Genomic DNA, 20,467 nt, shown 5'->3' with positions numbered 1-20,467 from the left:
CAACAAGTCACGTCGTCTACGGTAACGAGCAGATGACAATGTAGCGCGCGCAAGGCTAACGGACTTCGTGAGTCTTTAACAGTTTATAAATGACGCGCTTGTAATATGCACAGTATCTTGCACTTTCTCCGACAAAACACCAAAGACTCACCCTTTGCCGAGAGTTTCCCGAGTTCAGACGGTTTCTTAAACTATGTCTGCCTCTCTTTTCCTTCTTCTATATCTTGAATGAGTGTTGCCTGTTACATTAGGTATAGTCACCGCAGGATCACGCGTGGGTACAGGTATTGAGCACTCATCGCCAAAATTGTAGTGTGGCGCATAAGAGATACTCACTACACCGACATCAGTTGTATCATCTTTATTGGCTCAATACCGACAGGTGAACACGTCTAACTCCTTTGGCTGCTCCGTCTATCTGCCTGACCCGATGTTCCACTTTCCATGTGGAACATCCCATCAAACACCCGACGACACGCAGTTCCAGGACACAACATTGGTGTTGATAGCTTTATCATTCTTGTATGTATCTCTAATGTGTCAGAATTTGTGGTCATGAACACCTTTATAAATAGACAATATACATTGAATATTATTCTTATCACTATAGCTACTGGATCAGGAAATACATTGCAAACATCACCTACAAGGGCACAGGTTCAGAACCTGACCTCACAGGGGATATCCTGAAATTGATCATCTGTGGCAGGAGTGGTCATATGATCATCTGAGTGGATATTGTTGAGATAACATAATTCCATGCATAGATCAATCCTTGGCCACATAAAGCTTGAAGATATTCACTTACCATCTGTCAGAATATCTGTACCTCTTCACTCACAGATATCTCATTGAACCCACAGATTGGTCTCACTACCTCCTAGAGAGCAAGCAAAGACAAATATTCTGTGGAAGGGAGTGTGCTGCACTAGATGGCTGTGGGGTGAAAGGGGCTAAAGTGCCCCTCGACTGCTGGTGTTGTACTGGGTGGGCACTTGGAGAAGATTTTCTCTGCGCAGGGGATGAAGCTGGAAGCCCTAATGGTATGGGGGCCACCTAGAGTAAAGGAAGGGGTGGGTGCAGGCCCAGATGGTGATGGAGCCTGCTCTTCGGACAACACAGGATGATCTTGCTTAAGGCCAGGAGTAGCCTCAGAATCTGCCTCATCCTGACTGGTGGAGTTGACACCCCCACCAGTTGGCTCTTCATCCTCTGCCCAGAGTCTTTTGGTGAAAGATACAATTTATCCCAGGATGGGCGCACATCACTTGCTTGTGGTAGCTTCCTCCTCCTCACTGATGGTGTTAAGTGGTTGCTCCTGCTTCGCGGTCAAGGATCTTCTTCATTGCCTTAGGTCCTGGTGAGATGATCCTTAGCCAGGCTGGTCCGCTGAAAAGGAATGTAGAAAAAAAGAGAGACATTTTAAAATCATATGCTCAATACTGCATATAAAAAACATTTATTTAAAATGGATATTATATACATAAAGACAAGAACCTGACATTGGGCAGTCTTTACCAAACTTGTTACAATCTAAATTTGATATACTATTTTTTCTGAACTTCCAAATAGCATAACATTGTAATTGGCAAAATATCTATGGTATTGGGCATTCAAAAGAGGATAAAGGGTTGTGAAAAGATGTTTTTTTCTTTGACTAATCCTGTGCTTAAAGTAGAAAAGGATGTTTTGCAATATCTTCCAAACAATGCCTCTCTGAGATTAGAGGGTATTTGCACACAGCAACAATGCATTCTAAAGGATTATGGGCATGATTTTCAGTTTGGTGGAAGGAGCAGTGTCCGCCGAGATGTAAGAATAGATTACCTCTGCAGTTCCAAGGGTACTCCACCAGTCAAATGTAGAGATGACCCCCCCAGCCTTGCGGTTATCTCTGTACATTGAAAGGAACCATCAAACAGATCCTTTAAATGTACTAAAAGTGTGATATACAATAGCCATCAATATTTACAGTCATACACCAAACGTTTGACATTTTCTTTATTTTCCAAAAACACATTTTAAAACTGCGTTGGGTGTTTTCTTCAAGAGTGTGGGGTTTTAATTTTTCTTGTCCCTCACCACTAGGTTTTTCCTGATGGTGACAGACAGTAAAAAAGGGCATTATACAATGCACCCTGAATAGGGAGTGATGGTGTAATGTTCGTACTCCAACAGAACTTACTCCGTCAAGCTGTAGGAGGAAGTATTAAAGGTCTGGCCATCTCTAAATGAGGCAGACAAACCAAGAGTTCGGCGGGCAGGGTACTCTTTGCCAAACTCTAAATCAAGCACGATGTCTGATTATTAACCTTTTTGCAAAATATTTTCACAAATATTTAATAATTGTGCACATTTTCAATTTTATTCTTATGAAAAATATGGTGGTTAGAAATGAGGGAAAAGCCACACAATGTTAGCATCACATAAAAAACTTTGACAAAGTGGAAAGGTAACAGATTCCAAATTCTGAAGTTGTGTTTTAACTGTTAAGTTAATGTTAACATATAGAACTTTAAAAAGCTTTTCTTTATGTTAACAACAGAAGATTAGTCTATCCGACTGTCACGAGACGCCCCTTCAGGGAGAAGACGACGGACAAATATCCCCTTTCCTTTCTCCTGTTGTTTGTTCACAGTCCCCGAGAACATCGTAGTACTGGGAAGCCAGCAGCCCCTTTAATTCCGGTCATCTCTCCGATGACGTGATCTCCCATGTGACCTCGTCACCTGATCGCCCCAGGGTGACGTACGAGGAAGAGCCGCTTTTTGAGACCGGTACGAGACCTAGGGAAGAGGCTGCTGCTACGCCCGAGGTCCAGACTGAAGAGGACGTCACAGACCTCGACAGCTATCGGAGGAGCTCAGTTGCCGCACAACGAAGAGCGTCCAAGATCGAAGCGCCCGACCAGGAGAGACGCAACAGAGCCTGGAGGCACCATCACGAAGAAGAAGCGGCCGCAAAGCGAGGGAACCAGGGACAGCCACGAGAGAAGGAACCGGACCTTTTCCGGTACCGCGACAACGCCAGCCACGCCCCAGGAGGTGCGTTTCTCCCTGAGGTACATGCCAGGATTCGTGGGTGTTTTACTACCAAAAAGCCCATTAGTACCTCGCCAGCCGGCCCATCAAGGGTGGAGGGAGGGCTCCGTTAACCCCAGGATCCCTTACCCTGTTCCACACTCCACATGGTGGCGGTCCGGGTGATTTTTCTTCACTCCCTTTCCCCAGTGCACTGCTGAAACAAAACAAGGTCCCGTTCTAAACATCGTTTTTTTTCTTTCTTTTTTTTCTTCTTTCGTGCTTGGCAGGAAATGGCCTTCACCTGACAGAAGAACAGGAAGATTCACACGCGCAATTTCCCCCTGGGCCCCTGATGTTAAGGAGCTAAAGACATATCGAACTATTGCGCTTTGTGTACCCTTGGGATCCAATAAAAATTATTGTGAGCTTGCCTCTCCCTCTCTGGCCTCCTCGTGTTTAGTCCACACCGACCAAACAGCTGCATGTAGAGAGTGGGCCATTTTTGTGTCAAATGTTCAAAAATGTGTTAATAATAGTGGAAATGTAGATTTCTTTTTTTTTTAACAACAGATTTTATTGAATTTTCAGCGTACCAGATGGGCGAAGCCCAACAAGAAAAATACAAAGGAAGTGCATAGGATAATGTCTCAGGGTACATTGTAAGAACCCCCACTAGTCTGCAGAACATCATACTGAAAACAATATGGAACCCCCAAATACGCACCATACATACTTAAGAGCATTGCATGTAACTGTCAAGGAAATTCACAGCAACGTCTCAGTAACATCAATACACTAGACAGGTAAGTTGTTCACCACCAATTGTTCAATGGGATCACGGACGGCGGACTGCGACATTGGAGGCAAATCTATACCTCTACGCGGCCCACCGAGACCAGATCTTTCCGTGTTTCAATGGACACCCCCTCGCCTGAAATACTACAACCTCAGCTGACATGCATCTGTCCAGCGCCTTTTTCCAGTTAGTGACGCTGGGTGGGGACACGTCCTTCCAATGCTGCGCTATGTCATCCTTAGCCAAAATAAAAAGGTGCCGCTTGTACAAGTTCTCCCCAATGTCCTCCGTGCTATGCAAGAGCGCCAGTCTGGGGTCTAACGGAATTTCCCACTACAGGACACGACCCAAGCAAGACGACACGCTGGACCAGAACCGCTGAAGCGCCACACAACCCCATACCGTGTGCAAAAACGACCCATCGTCCGCACTGCAGCGGAGACAGTTCGGGGACTGAATTGCACCCATTCCCATAGCCTGTGATAAGTGTAATACAATAATTTTTATTTTGTATTAAAAAAATATGATGGTTAGAAATTAAGGAAAAGCTACATAATGTCAGCATCACATGCTCTAACTTTGGGCAAATGGAAATGTATCCGTTCCCAAATGTTGAAGTTGTGTTTTAACTGTTATATAGTAACAAAATATAGAACTTTTAAAGCATTTCTTGGGGCGTGGCCAAGCCGAGCAGTAAGATGGCCGCCTAATCTGTCGGTTCTGCCGACCGAGCATACAAATCCGTCCATTGTCTGCTTCACAGTGCCTACCCTGGGGCCCTAACACCTGAATTATCAATCGGAAGGGCTGAGGACTGGATCGATATCTCCTGTGGCAGGAAAGGAGATACGGAACCCAGGCAGCGCGACCTGTGTCATCGGGCCGGACTTGCTTGGCGGAGCGGCCGCGCGGCAGGCTGGCCGGGTGTATCACCGGCAGTGTCCTACCTCCGGCTGTGCTACCTTGAGTGGCGGACTGTCGAGCAATTGCTGGCGGTACCCAATCGAGTCGGGTGGAGAGACTCTATCCGCGGCCGCCATCATCCGTGGGCCGCAAGTGCTGCGAGCGTGCCGCCGGCAATCGGCGAACGGATGAAGTGAAGGGCGGAGGGCTGTGAGAGCAAAGTGAGGAGCCGAGGGGCTGGTTGGCGCATCCCTGCAACATCGGCACTGACGCCACATTCGGCCCTCACCGTGGCAGTATAAAGACCTCGTGGGGTGGCTAAGGTGAGGGGACAACCCGCGTTGGTTGGGAGAGTGGTGCAGAGCCGGGCTCGCCATTGATTTATCAGAGAAGCTTCACGTGGATCAGTGCGCCAGGGACAGCGCGGGACTAGAGCTGCCACGCTGCTGAATACAGGATTGGCACATAGTGGCGCATTCGTAATTTATACCCAGACCTCCACATCTACAGCCGGGTGCGGCGCTGGCCTGTTTTTAGACTTGGGGCTGTCCAGGCGAAAGATTCAGTGACCGGGAGGAGGTGGTGACCCCCCGCGGCTGCCTGGGGACACCGCTCTGCCTGGCCGCAACAACCGTCGCACGAGTGGGCACAGACTACCGCTAATGGAATCCTGTGGTGTGGACCCTCCCTCCCCCGACGCCGACTCTGGGATACAGCCGAGGCACATATTTAGAGCGGCTTTGGTGCGCCATTGATTACACCCTGGAGCTGGGGGCCCAAGACGGGCGGATTGAGAATTCACACTTCGGCTATTGAAAGACTGGGTCGCACAGGAAGGCGGATATTGGTGCCCCACTGCTGCCCGCTACTCATTGCTCTCAGTACCAGTAGTAAATTACCCTGACTGGAGAGACTTGTATGCACCATGGCGGGGGGCCGCAGTTCAAAAGTAGCCCTCTAGGCTAAATTGACGAAATATGCATGGGAGGGGGGGGTCCCGGCGGGAGTCCCAAAGGAGGATTAACTGCAATTGACAAATCTGAGCCCGGAGGGAAGACAAAGGAACCAACGTTGCAGGACATTCTTGAAGCCATAACCACAGTCCGCACGTCCTTGGAGTCACGGATTGACACAGTGTCCTCCGAAGTATCTCTTATCAGGGAAGATATGTGTTCAATTAACTCGCGATTAAAAGACGTTGCAATCAAGGCGACCTCCCTGGTTGGAGACACGTCAGAGTTGCAGAAAAAGGTAGAAGATCTGCAAAAGCACGCAACGAGATTGGAAGCACAGTTGGATGACTATGAAGGGCGCTCCAGGCGCAACAACGTCTGCATAATTGGGGTGCCGGAACGGGCGGAGGGGCCATCTGCGGACCTTTTCATACAGGAGTTGATCACTACTTACCTCAAGCCGCGAGGCCTCTCCAACTTCTTGTCAGTGGAGCGAGCGCACGGAGGCCAACCGAAGCCTGGAGTCCCCCTAGACCACTTCTTGCCAGGATCTTCAACTTCCACGACAGGGATGTCATCCTGCAGTGTGCCTGCTCCGCCCCACCGGTGGAATTCCAAAACAGTCACATCACTTTCTTTCCGGACTTCACCCTCAAGGTGCAACGACAACGACGAAACTTTCTGGAAGTGAAGAAAGTGCTCCGCGACAAGGACTTGAAATACGCTATGATGTTCCCGGCCGAGTTGAGGGTGGAATCGGAGGGGAAATCCTGGTTCCTCACCACCCCGGAAGAGACATGGGACTGGCTGGATGGATGGCATATGGCGGGTCGCCGCAATACCCCTGCTCGGGATGTGAGGAGAGACGGTGATGCCCGAGCTTCTGGGGGTGGCTCGCCACATCGAGACTTGAACGAGACGACGGGTGGTGCCAACTAACTGGTCTGTATGTTTTCCCTTAGGGAGGTAAAATGTGTTCAGGTGTACGGGGGGCTGTGGGGCTGCAGCTGCCCTCGAGCATTGTGTTAGACTTTTGTTGCCTGAAGTTTGAATGTCGTAAATGACTTTGCCCAACTTATCTCCTTAACCTTTGCCTGTTCCCCTGCTCACACCATGGGCGGCAAGGGGTGTATTCTGGGCCCTTGCCGATGCTTTTAGTGTAAACATGTCAGGCAGTAAGTGAATATGGGTAAGACAAAATTACTAAGGGACGGGTGCTCGGTTCGGCTGCACAAACCCGTAAGTTCTTGGAAGGGTGGGCGATAGGCACTCTGCTAGTTTGGGGGCTGGGAGGTTTTGTTACCGCCGAGCAGGGAGGCAGGGTGGGGGGGGGGGGTTGGGGTAATCCTCGTTGGGGATGTGGGGCGGGTGGGAGGGGATTGTAGTTGTGTGTTGATTTTAGTAATATTTTTGTTCAGGCATGTCATCTCCGATTTGTCACGTGAGCAGGATGCGACTGGTGAGGTGTTTGTAAAGTGCTCATTGGCTGCAGTGCTTAAGAAAGTATTGACATCCTTCCCCTTTTTCCTCCTTGATGTGCTCCTCACTGGAGTACCTTGCACCATTGACACCAAGTGATGGGTACCATGCACAGACAGAAACTCAACTTGTTATCCTGGAATGTGAATGGGCTGGGAGATAAAATCAAAAGAGGGGTGGTTCTCCAGTTCCTGAAACGGCACTTACCTGATGTCGTTCTTTTGCAGGAGACCCACCTGTTGGGTAATGGTTGTAAGGCCCTGTCTCGGTGGGGATTCCAGATGGCTGCTCATTCTGCAATTGGCTCTGGCTCCCGGGGGTGGGGGGGCATTTTAGTTCATAAGTCCTTCCCCTTGACTGTCAATATGGTCCGTACGGACCCCTGGGCAGATTTGTGGCGGTGTCTGGGGTATGGGAGGGTGCCACCCTCAACCTGGTATCAGTGTATATTCCGCCATGTCTACACACACAGGTATTTATTGACCTTGGTGATCATCTCCTGAACCTGCCGGACGGGAGATTGTTGATTGGGGGGGATTTTAATTCCATCGTTTCGGATTCCCTGGATCGCTGGCCCCAAAAAGACCTGTCGACATCACGCAAACGCATACATAGTTTTCTGGGGTCTATGGGCCTGGTTGCTGTCTGGAGGTGTCTTCACCCCAACGAGCTCCAATATACGCATCTCTCGGGGCCCCATCGCAGCATGTTGCGCATAGACTATATACTTACACTCCAGAAGCCGATCCACAATGTCAAAGAAATTTAGCATTTGGCTAGGGGGATTTCGGATTACTCGCCCATGCTGTGCAGGGTGGAAGTGGGGGAACCCACGGTTGGCCGTGTGGCACCGCTTAACCCCTTGTATCTCACTATTCCCTCCGTTAGGGATAAAGTACTGAGCGAATCTGACCTCTACTTTCAGATTAACCAGGGTTCAGTTAGTTCATCTGTCTCCCTTTGGGAAGCCTATAAAACTGTAATTCGGGGGGTAGTGTTGGGGCAGATTGCTGGACAACGCAAGGAAAAAACTGCGGATCTGGTGCGCTTAGAGGGTGAGGTCCTGGTCTTAGAACGCGTAGTCCGTACGCAGGACCCGGAGGAATCGCGTCATAAGCTCTGTATTAAGACTAAATAATTCTCTGATTTGGCCACTGATGCGGCTAAGGCACAATAAAGGGCGACTCTTAGTAGGATCTATGATGTCGGCGATAAGGCAGGCAGGCTGCTGGCATGGCTGGACCGCAGATAGGGGGTGAGGCATGTAGTGGTTGAATTTGCCACCGACCAGCAATCCTGTGTTACCGCTTCGCAAGATATTGCGGATGCGTTTGGGAAACACTACCGCTCCCTATATACTTCCCGCACAATCTATTCAGAGGATGGGGCTTTATCTCTACTCCGAGATATTGAAGTAACGGCTCTTACTGCAGAGGACAGCTCCGATCTGGAGCGTGACCTCACTGTGACCGAAGTGGAGAAGGCCATTCAGGACCTGCGCGGGGGGAAGGCATTGGGTTCCAATGGGATCCCCATAGAATTATTTAAGTTGACAGTGAACATGAATGCCCCTTATCTCACGGACATGTTCCGGCAGAGTAAAGAGATTGGAATTCTTCCCGAAGACCACAGACTGGCTACCATCATAGTCAACCACAAACCAGGCAAGCCCGCAGATCAGTGTTCTTCATATAGGCCCATTTCACAGCTCAATTGTGAGGCTAAAATCCTCGCCACTCGTCTGTTACAGGTCCTTCCCACCCTGATCCACCAGGACCAGTCCGGATCTATGCCAGCAACAAACACATCTCTTAGCCTCCGTCGACTACACGTTTTCCGGCATCTTAGTCTACCGTCCCCCTGGCCCGGCAGGCAGTGTTGCCAACTTGGCCAGTTCACTCCCTAATTTTACGCTTCTTGGAGATTTTAATCTTCATTTTGATGAGGTTTCCCTCCCCTCAGTAGTAGAGATTACTGAAGGTCTCGAAATATTTGATTTAAAACAACTAAGCAACAAACCCACACACAACAAAGGACATACTCTTGATCCTATCTTTTCTAATGTTTCTAGCTTTACGGTGGCCGACCCGATCCCCCTTCCTTGGTCGGACCATTTTTTAATCTCCTTCTCATGGTCAACTCAAGTGACCGGTCCACGGGTATCGGAAAGCACCAGGTGGGTACGACCTTGGGCAAAATTGTCGTATGACTCCTGGACGAGGCATCTAGAAGAGTCAGTCTCCATTGCAGATTCCAATCCAGCAATCGCTAATGACCAGCTTAACAAATGGTTAGAATCGTCACTGGACATGGCGTTAAAAAGCTTATGCACAAAAAAAGAGGCGGTCACCATAATTCATGGTATACACCCAAGCTGCGTACTCTCAGACAAACTTCTAAGCAGCTAGAACGGTGCTGGAGGAAAGATCCGACAGCTGACAGGAAAGCGGACTATAGAACCGCAATTAGAAGCTACAAGTATTTAATAAAATTAGCTAAATCCCCTTTCTTTGAAAGGGAAATCTTTTTAGCAGAAAATCGCCCCGTGAAATTTTTTAAATTACTAAATCTCTTCTTATCCTCCCTCCCCCCCTAGCACCGTCAAGGACATTACCCGATGCTGTAATTCAATTGCTACATTTTTTAACGAAAAAATCCAAGCTATTTATCAAGCGTTTCCTGTGGTCTTAGAACCACAGACAAGGCCCCCTATACGTCCCGTTACTAATCAGCTAGAGATCATTCCCCCTATAAATTCGACCACTTTACAGAATATTTTTAATCAAGTTAAATCTGGGGCCCCTTCTGATGCCGCCCCTCCTACTATCCTAAACCAAGTCTTTGAGACTGTAGCTCCGATAATTCTCAAAGTAAACAATGCCTCCTTGGAATCAGGGTCTGTGCCTCTTTCGTGGAAGCGGGCTATGGTTAGAGCCCTGTTAAAGAAACCCAACCTAGACCGTGAGACATTATCTAACTATCGCCCCATTTCGCTACTACCGGGCACTGGGAAATTAGCTGAGAAATATGTTAACATCACGATTTCAACTTTTCTGGAAAAAAATAACTGCCTTCACCCTACTCAGACTGGATTTAGAGCTCAACAAAGTACGGAAAGTGCTCTGGTAGTCGTGATGGAAAGCCTAAGAAAAATCACGGATAATGGGGGCTGTGCGGCATTGATTCTGCTTGACCTCAGCGCAGCCTTTGATACCGTGAACCATCAGCTTCTGATTCAAAGGCTTAAGGACGTCAGAATTACGGGTTTGGCAATAAAATGGATGCAGTCCTACCTGGAGGACCGCTCATTTGTGGTTTTTGACGATAACTTTTCCTCAGAGCCATTGCCTCTTGGCTGCGGGGTTCCTCAGGGCTCGTCCCTGAGCCCCACGCTTTTTAATGTGTACATGAGCCCCTTGGCAGAACTTGTAACCCCTCACGGCATCCAGGTGGTCACATATGCAGACGATACCCAGTTAGTAGTAACATTTAGTCAAGAAGATAAGTCTGCTCCTAATCTCGCGCTGTGTTTGCAAGAAGTGTCGAGGTGGATGGACGATTCTTACTTAAAGCTTAATGGGGACAAGACGGAACTTTTGTTTCTGGGAAATTGCCCTCCATCCTCCATAACCCCCTTCTGGCCTAACTGTCTTGGTCCCCCTCCGACTCCAAAAGCAGAAATCAAGAGTCTGGGAGTTTGGATAGACCATAAGCTGAATTTTAAGAAGCAGGCGAGTAAGGTGGCCCCTGGCTTCTATGGATTGCTCAGAATGCTGAGCAAGATTCTTCATCTACTTCCACCTGCTGCTAGAAGAACAGTGGTCCAGGCACTTATTCTTTCGCGCCTGGACTACGCAAATGTCCTTTATATGGGCGCCCCTCTGGCAGCCATTAACAGGCTTCAGGTTATCCAGAATTGTGCAGCACGACTACTTACCAATTCTGCTAGGGGTATGTCTGCTAAACCTTCTCTTGCAATACTTCACTGGCTGCCAGTTCTCCAAAGGATTCATTTTAAAGCATTATGTATTACGCACAAGGCTCTCTCCAATAAAACCCCCCCTGTTGTTAGATCTCTTATCCAGCCTTATTGTCCGTCCAGATCATTGAGATCGGAAAATTAGCACCTTGTCCTAGTCCCCACTATAAAAAGGATGCGCAGTGGAGGACGCTGTTTTGGGTACAATGCTGCAAAACTTTGGAATAGTCTACCACTGACGATTCGGTCTGAACCAAACCATCTCCTATTTCGTAAGCATTTAAAAACTTTCCTGTTCCCCTAAATCTTTTAAATCTTCTACTTGCTCAAGGAGCTGCTATAGCGCTGGGACGCTCTAAGGTAGCCATGCGCTTTATAAATGCCCTTTCAATTCAATTCAATTCAATTCAATTCACTGTGTGCTTGGCAGGGCAGATACTATTAGAGAGGATGCTGTGGTGGTGTCTCTAGGCGCTGCATCGGCCTTCGACACTATTGAATGGCCATACCTGTTTGCGGTGCTCCACAAGCTTGGCTTTGGCCCGGAATTTATCAAATGGGTGCGTCTTTTATATTGCCAACCATTGGCGCAGGTGGTCATCAATAATCGGAAATCCCCTGCTTTTTCTTTGAGTAGGGGCACCAAGCAGGGCTGTCCGCTATCACCTCTCCTCTTCGCCTTGGCCTTGGAGTCCTTGGCGGCGTGGATCCGTTGGGATCCTGCTATTAGGGGTCTGAGATGGACTCATGGCTGGGAGGACCACATATCTTTGTATGCGGATGACATCCTGCTTTATCTAGCCTCTTAACGTAGTAATGGATATATTTCACATCTTCGGTAGGTTCGCGGGATACGGGATCAACTGGTCCAAATCTGTGCTCTACGTCCTTAGTGGGCAGAAGCCCTGACTCCCCCGGGGTTGCCAATTAACAGAGGCCGTGGAAGGGTTTAAATATCTGGGAATCTGGGTATCCAAAGACCTGTCTTGATTCTATGAGACTATCCTTCGGCCTTCGCTAGCACCCCTTTAATCTGATGTCCAGCACTGGAAATCGCTTCCCCTAACTCTCCTGGGGCGTGCAGCATTGTTTACGATGATGTCCCTCCCCCGACTTCTGTATGCGCTGCAGAACACGCCTATTCTGGTTGCAGCGCCGTACTTCAAGGAACTAGAGTCTGTAGGGGGCGTGACTAGCCGTCTAAGATGGCGGTCGTGTCCTGGTAGAGCTCCGGACCCTTGGGGGGGTTTACGTATCCTGAGCAGCCTTCCCTGGCCACCAGACGACCGGGGACCATGAGACGGACACACCGGAGTCCCCTGCTTCACTGAGTGCCGTGGGGGCCGCCGGACAGGGGTGCGGCAAAGTTGGAGGCCGGGCTGGCCCGCCGTGGTGCTCGGGTGGGCGCCGGGGCGTTGAGTGCAGGGTGGGCTCGCGTGCGGCGCGACTAGCCCGGCGCGCTGTGATGCGAGGCCCGCCCACAGGGCAAAGTCATCGTGTGAGCGAAGGGACCGGGCTGAGCGCGGTGCCGGCTTAAGAACACTGCCCTTAATCGGCACCCAGCCTCTTGTGGGGCCCGAGCTACATCGTGGAGGCACTGCGGGAGGGCTGACGCGCCGCGCAGCGTCTCCCGCAAGGCGATTGCGGGTGGCGGCGCGGCCTGGGGCCCGGATCCCCCTGAAGCACCCGGCGGCCTGCATATCTCACCAGTGCTCCGGAGGGAACCATCTGGATTTGGCCGGTGAGTGGCGACGCATGCTGTGGCCCATGTTAGAATGAACACTTTGCCCCTGTGTTCTGTGACGGGGGACGCCTCTGAATCCTGCTTTCGCGCTCGGGGGCGGCCTCGTGGTGCTGCGCGTGGGCCGACGGCCCCCTACGGAGTGGCTGTGTGCCCTGGATTTCGCCCCACTGACACTGATGGTTTCTCCCCCCCTCACGGCAGGCAACGCCACTAGTGGGGCCCCGCGTCGTTTCAAAACTGGCCGCTGAACACGTACGCGCGCGCCCGAAGCTGGGGCCTACATTGCTGATGCTGGGACTCGGTGCTGGCTTGAGCACACAAGGGAATCCCCGTTGCACACCCCGGGCTGTGCGCATGGGGGGAAGAGAGCGACTGGGTTGGTCGACCGGCGCCTTCGGCGGGAGGCCCCTTTCCGGCTAGTGTCTGGATCTGAGACCTGCACTGGACAGCTGGAAATTGCCAGCTATAGCGCATTACCTTAGCCGGTAGCTCAGCTGGGGGTGTACCATCACCGCCATCCCCGTGGAACCTTCCCAATTCACTGCCCACTCTCCTGGCAGGGACATACATCTCCGGCCCACCAGCGGAGGGCTTGAACCTCTCCCCATAGCCACACAGAGCACAGCTAACACCCCCTTCCAATTGCCCACCTGGAGGAGATTACCATACCCAACGCTGCAGAATCGCATCATGGGCAGGGTCAAGGCCAGGACGCTAGAGGGCCAACGGGGACCGGGCCCCTCCTCTGCCACGGCGGGGCCCTCCGGCCGGCCTTCCTCACCAAGGGCCGTGTCTTCGGAGCTCATGGAGGGCGCTCCCAACAAACTGGATCTAATTCTCAAGGAAATCCGCGATTCCAGGGCTGCACTTGAACTACAGATTGGTACGCTCACCACGGCCTTACCTTACTTAGAGCGGACCACGGAAAATTGCCCGACACCGTCAAGGACCACGGACAATTCCTCACGGACTTTGACCCCCGAGTCACCGCGAACTCCACGACAATCCGGCAACTACAGCAACAGATGACGGGACTCCTGGACAGGGTGGAAGATGCGGAGGGCAGAAATAGACGCAACAACATCCGCGTCATTGGTTTGCCGGAAAGTAGTGAGGGTGCCAGGGCGGCAGACTTCATGGAGGCATGGTTCAGAGACAATGTGGCACCTGAGGGACTCTCCCCTTTCTTTTGTGTCGAACAGGCCCACAGAATACCAACTGGACCCCCCAGACCGGAAGCGCCACCTCGACCATTGATAGTGAGAATCCTGAATTATAGGGAATACGATGTGCTGTTACAGAAAGTGAGGGAAAAATCCCTGATCGAGTTTGAAAACCACTGCATTTCGTTGTATCCCGATTACACCATCCTGGTTCAGAGGCTCCGGCAAACTCTCACGCCCAGGATCTCGCTGATCTCAGACTTCAAACCAGGGTAAAGGGAGTGCAGGACCTTCACAGGAACAACAACATCAGGACCAGGAAGAGGCTCTGGCTGTTGCCGAGGCTTTTCGTGAAGACTCCAATAAAACCCCTACGGACTCGGACGACAGCACCCTGAATTCGTATTCCAAGCACAGTATAACTCTTTTCCCCACAGTCACCCCCAGGGCAGCGGACGATATCCTTGATAACTGATAGCCACAGTGTTCGCCCGACGAACTTGGAATACTCCCTGAACAGAGCCTCGACAAGTACTTATGCAGATGACATAGACCGCAACTCCCAGGGTCCACCATATCCTTTTTCTCCGTAATCCTTCATTTGATCACTGTCATCATGTTTTGATCTGTATAAATAATGGTGTGAGTTGAGAGCGAGATTAAGAATGCATAACCAGATTACCTCTATCTACAGACCAATGCGTTTCGCTTTGCAGGGACTCCGGCTTTAGTATAGTTTCTATATGTTCATTTATTGTGGAACTACTGTCTATGACAGGTCTAACTGCATACCCCCGCCCCTTGATGGGAACCGTAGAGCCGCCAGGCAACTGCTCTTACTGTAAACACGTCCATGACCGGTGGCGACGACCCCCCTAACAGCGTATGCACAGTTATTTGTTCTATGATTTTAGTGAATTGTTGTTGGGCCCAGTGTAGTTCAGGCGCTGAGCCATGTTTTGATTTTGTTCATAGGGGAGTGGGCTCCTGGTCGATATCGGTTTACTGGCTCCATATACACGGGAGCCGCTTCCTATACACAGTGCCATGTCAGGTACAAATACCACCTTAGGGTCTTACAACCTAATTACATGGAATGTACGGGGGTTGGGGGTGATCCAGAAGCGACATCGGGTCCATGCGTATCTCCTTAGGCATAGTGCACACATAGTGTTTCTACAAGAAACCCACTTAACTGAATCGGAAACACTAAAAAGGGGACCGATTTACTCTACTAACTACTCGGCATTTGCCAGGGGAGCGACTATTTGGGTACGCCATGGGGTCCCATTCGTTGAACTGGAACGCCGGGTCGATGACCAGGGGAGGTACATACTGCTAAAGGGAACACTAGACGGTTCCCTGGTGATCCTAGGCAGTGTTTATGTCCCTAACTTCGAACAGGACTGCTTCCTACACCGGCTAGGTGCTGCACTGGTAGACTGGGATGGCATCCCCTGGGTGTTGGGGGGAGATTGAAACGCTATATTGGACATTACCCTAGACAGATCTCATCCTCCCCTTCACGGTACGAATGCCAGTAAACTGACTGAACTGTTTGCTACCTGGGCTGACGGCTGGGCGCTCTCAGACGTGTGGCGATGTCTACATCCTATTCATAAGGAATACTCATTTTATTCCCCAGTACATGGTCTCCATACGAGAATTGACAGAATCCTCTGCTCTAGATCCCATGTGATTCAGGCCAGCCAATCCACATACCTAGCTAAGACTTTCTCAGACCGCAACTACTAGATGATAGCCCATTTCGAACAGACCTTTCCAACACTATCACAACTTATATAGCTGAAAACTGGAACACGGCCACAATGGTCAGAGGACTCTACCACGGAAATCACAGATAAAGACTGGCAGGGTATGCTAGAACACCCAAAAAGAGTTTCCCGTAATGCTAAATTAAAGTTCACTCAGGCTATGATCCTCCATAGGTCATATTTCACCCCCAAGCGGATACACCACATGTTCTCAGATGCTTCACATTGCTGCCCCCGCTGTAAAGGGGACGAGGCGGACTTTCTCCACATGCTGTGGTCCTGTCCGTGTCTCCGGGACTACTGGGAGGGAGTACGGCAATCCCTGAGCGAAGTCACACAGCTCCCTGTACCGGATGACGCCCTGACCTGCCTCGTGGGCCTCCGTAGACGCTCGAAGGTCCAGAAGGTCCGACTTAGGTTTGTGGATCTAGCCCTCATCTTAGCGATACGAGCTCTCACCATGAGGTGGAAATCCCCTAGATGTCCAGCAGTATCCAGCTGGCAAGATGACATGATTCAATGGGGAAAGGCCGAAGGTGCAGCCCTTCGGAGGGAAGAAGAGAGGGGGCTCCGTAAACAACTCATTTCACTGGAATGGGAGGCCATGCTGCATGAGCTTGAATCACTTGACTTATTACCCCCATGGGGTACCCCAACCTCATAACACATAGAGTCCATGCGTGACTCTTTCGTAGTAGGTTTCAGGACTTAGAGACCCGTACATTGTACTCCATGCTCACTATGGATTCCCCAGTACGGCACTGCTGGCATCCCCCATTAGATTACAATAGACACCGACCGACCAGGAGCAGGGGGGGGGTGGGTTAGGGAGGGCGGGGACTTGGTTGAACCTTTTTATTTTTATGATAAATGGAAAAATTACTGCTTTGTGATGTACATTCATCTGCCATGACTGCAATGATTTGATATTTACATTGTCTACTGAGACCATTTATTCTTTGTTTCCTGTTCAATAATAAGGAGACAATATGGCAACCTCACTAAACGTATATGTTGTATCCATTATAAGTAAAAAAAAGACTGTCTATTTGTAATTTTCATTGCATCGGATTTGATATGAAGGTCAGTAATAAAGTATGTTTTAAAAAAAAGGAACTAGAGTCTGTAGTGCGGGACCTGCTATGGGAGGGTAAGCCCCCCGCAATGCCATGCAAAAACTCTTGTTGGGACGGTTTGATGTTGGCACTGGGCTTCCTGATATGAAACGGTATTATTGGGCCTCGCAGCTCATTGCTATCAATCAATGTAGATATAGGCGGCACGTTGACCCGGCTTTTCGAATAGACCGATGGCTCCTCCCAGGAGGCGGTTTCGAGGGGGCGTTGTATAGAAAATCTCCGATATCTGTCCTGTCCGGTCCGACTAAACATGCCGTGCAAGTATGGAAAGACGCTACCAGAAGCTTGGGTTGGGAGGGTAAGCTCACCAGGGCCACGCCGCTCTGGCACTGTGACCGTTTGGGTCGACTGTCTCGTTCCCAAGGGTTCAATAAATGGGAGCTCATCGGTATCTCCAGAATTGGGGACCTATGGAAATCAGGCAAGGTCATTTTATTCTCCCGATATCAGCAAGAATACGAAATGGCCAATTCTAAACAGTTTCGGTATCTCCAAATCAGGCACACTTTGATTGCAGCTCTCCCTAAAGGGGCTGACCTCCTTGAGTCCTCTCCGCTGGAGGACAGGATATTAGATGGCGATTTGCCGATAAGGCTATATCTCTCATATATAGGAAGCTCATTAATAACATGCCCGATCCCCTGACCTGCCTTAGAAGTAAATGGGACGACGATGTGGCTGGGCTGGATGACGAGGAGTGGCGGGCTGCAGTAGCGTCTCCGCGGGAAGTAGCCAGTTCCTCTAGACTCCGATTGGTCCAACTGAAAATCCTTCACAAAACATATTTGTCTGGACCCTCATTGGTTCATATGGGCTACGCCCAAGACAGTAGTTGTGCGCGACATTGTGGGCAAGAGGGCACCTTTGTTCATACTCTGTGGGAATGTACTATAATACAGAAATATTGGGAGGGGTTGGTACTTATGATGGAGGAGGCGTTAGGACAGCAGATACAATGTAACATCAAATTGATTTTATTGACATTTGGGACCCCACGGACCTCAGCACTAAGGAGAGAATTCGGGTGGCTTTGTGTTTCATGGATGCCAAGCGAAATATTGCACATCTATGGAGGGCACCGAACGCACCCAGCACTGCCGATTGGGCCAAGGACATAGACTGGTGTATGGTGACGGAAGTTCCTATTTATGCCTCTAGGGGGTGTCCGACGAAATGATCACAAACATGGGTCTTGGAACACTTTTCGAGGGGATATATGTGAACCACCTGGGAGCGGGGATGAGGGTGTTGCTGAAGCTGTATAGTATGTGACTCCTGACGACAATCATAATGTACTGTGCAATGAGCTACTAATGCTGTATTAATGTGCTCTACGGCTCTTCTGAGCAATGTTGTGCTTTGATTGTTTACATGCCTCTTTTTCAATAAAAAACTTCAATTAAAAAAAAAAAAAAAAAGCATTTCTTTATGTTCACATCAGATGATTAGTCAATCTAACCAAACAGCGTATAGAGTCGGCCACGTTGGTCCCTCCTGTACAGTGCTGTCACGCAGGAATGAGAAGAATGTGGTGGGAGGACAATCCCAGAATATCCTGGGCCTTTATAAGGGTCCAGCAACAAAGGTTCTCCCATTGTTTCCAGCTAGGCTTCCTCAGCCAGGTGTGGACACCGACTGCACTGCAGCACATATTTGGGCCCATGCTGCATAGCTCCGCTGGGTCTCAGGACCACATAACGGTAAGGGTATCTTTGGAGGACCCCCTCACAAATGTTCTGCAATTCATCACTGTTGAATGGCCAGACCCTTTCCTCTTGTCCCACAGCCATGTTGGGGGTTTGAATATAGAAAAAGGCAAAAGGTTGTAGGAAGGTGGTGTTGAGAGGATGGCTAAAATTGACAGCAATGACCACCTGCTCTTCCTGTAATTTCCTGTGTGTTGCAGTGGGCCAATATCTCAGCTCTGACTGCAGAGGTATCCGCCTCACATGTGAAGTGAAGACTGCATATGAGAGAGAGTCCTCTGCATAAGGGAGGAGATACTATGGCAAGCAAGAGGAGATACCTTGTACGAAGGAGGGAGACCTGCATGTAGAGAAAACCCAAAATAATTGAACAAAACTATTAACAGGAATTGTTTGTGTACTTAATGTATGTGTGAAAAATAAGGTTTTAGGATGTTTGATCAAACACAGGAGTGTATTATGTGATAGATTGTATTTCAGTGTTGTTTATGAAAAGTGTTTGAATGTTACAGAAAATGAAGATGCTAATTATTTATAACTGGAGCACAGCATGTTTGTTGATTACATTATATTAAACAGAGTGGTCTCGTGATTGTACATATGGACAGTCTGGTAGTATTTCACATTCATCATTGACAACACACTGAGCAACAACATAAATGCAGCAAGCAAAGTTGCAGCTGAAAAAAGAAATGGAGTTACCTAACGGATCCTGCACCTGAATACCATGACCTCTATTCTTTTCACTACCACTGGTACATGAATGTGGGCATAGATCAGGGTCAAGATCTATATGTAAGCCCCATTGCATTGTGATGCCGTGCAACACACAACAGGATACAACAATCTTGCCCAAAACTTCTAGGGAATACACCAATCCCTCATGGACAGTTAAGACAATTTAATCGCGACTTAAAGATCTCAAAAGTGAGTTTAATAATAGCTCATCTACGTATGTTCTCTCTAACATACCTCTGCTGAAGTAGTGTAGTTGGACATCTGTAGGTTGTGATGAGATGGGGAGAGTGAGCATACCCGGGATCACCTGCAACAAAGACAAGTGAAATCTTTAAAACATGCCCTCTATTTTAAATATAATACATCATGTCTGAAGTGGGTATTAGAGCGATGCATATGTTTTGTGTTGTCAGGAATAATGAGAATGTTTGAGATGTAATCTCCAGATGCACATGTAGTTCCAGTGTGAGTTGATGTTACTTATCAATGAGCCACATCACCGAAATCCCCAGCAACCTAACAATAAAGTGACTGAATGATGATATAGCTGTTGTGTGCTCTTAGAAAATGCAGCGCACACATCAGTGAAGCATCCCCTGGATTCACAGAAAGCTTGCAAGTTGACAGGAGTGGCAGCGGTGCCCATTGGGGAAAAAGTGTGCTGAGGTGGCTGAAGTGCCACATGGGTGCAGTCAATGGCATCTACCACACAAGGGTAATGGACAAAAGCATAATATGTATTTGCCACCCTTTGCCTTTCTGCCAGTAACCGTGACATGGTGATAAACTAGTGCGCTCTTCTGTTGATGCTTCTCAATACCTGATGCAAGCATCAATACTGGCTCACTTGTGAGATGCCAACACTGTCAGAGGGGACCCTCTGGAAAGACCCACTACCCATGAAATGGAGTGCAGCAAGTATTTTGATATTAGCAGGAATAATCTGAGAGGAGGATGCAGATGAGTCCCAGCAATCACACCAAGTGAGAAGCGGTGTGTGGTAATGAATGCTTCCCTGGAAATGCCAAAAATGTTGATCCTTTTTCTGTACACCTCTCTTTCCTCCTTA

The 20,467-nt window shown here is 49.3% G+C and overlaps 1 protein-coding gene across 1 annotated transcript in view; it reads right to left on the bottom strand.

Moving 5' to 3' along the window:
• Positions 1-19,705, bottom strand: part of RREB1 (ras responsive element binding protein 1) — a 244,206-nt gene extending 224,501 nt beyond the window's left edge. The window contains exons 1-2 of the mRNA XM_085607218.1: positions 19,633-19,705; positions 1,273-1,389 (exon numbers count right to left, since the gene is read on the bottom strand). The gene's annotated coding sequence lies outside the window, so the exon portion shown is untranslated. The remainder of the gene's footprint in view (positions 1-1,272; positions 1,390-19,632) is intronic.
• Positions 19,706-20,467: the final 762 nt, after the last annotated feature.

Source organism: Triturus cristatus, chromosome 5_2 (assembly GCF_964204655.1).
Source record: "Triturus cristatus chromosome 5_2, aTriCri1.1, whole genome shotgun sequence".
NCBI classification, from domain to species: Eukaryota; Metazoa; Chordata; class Amphibia; order Caudata; family Salamandridae; genus Triturus; species Triturus cristatus.
This window is presented reverse-complemented; position numbering and strand designations above follow the sequence as displayed.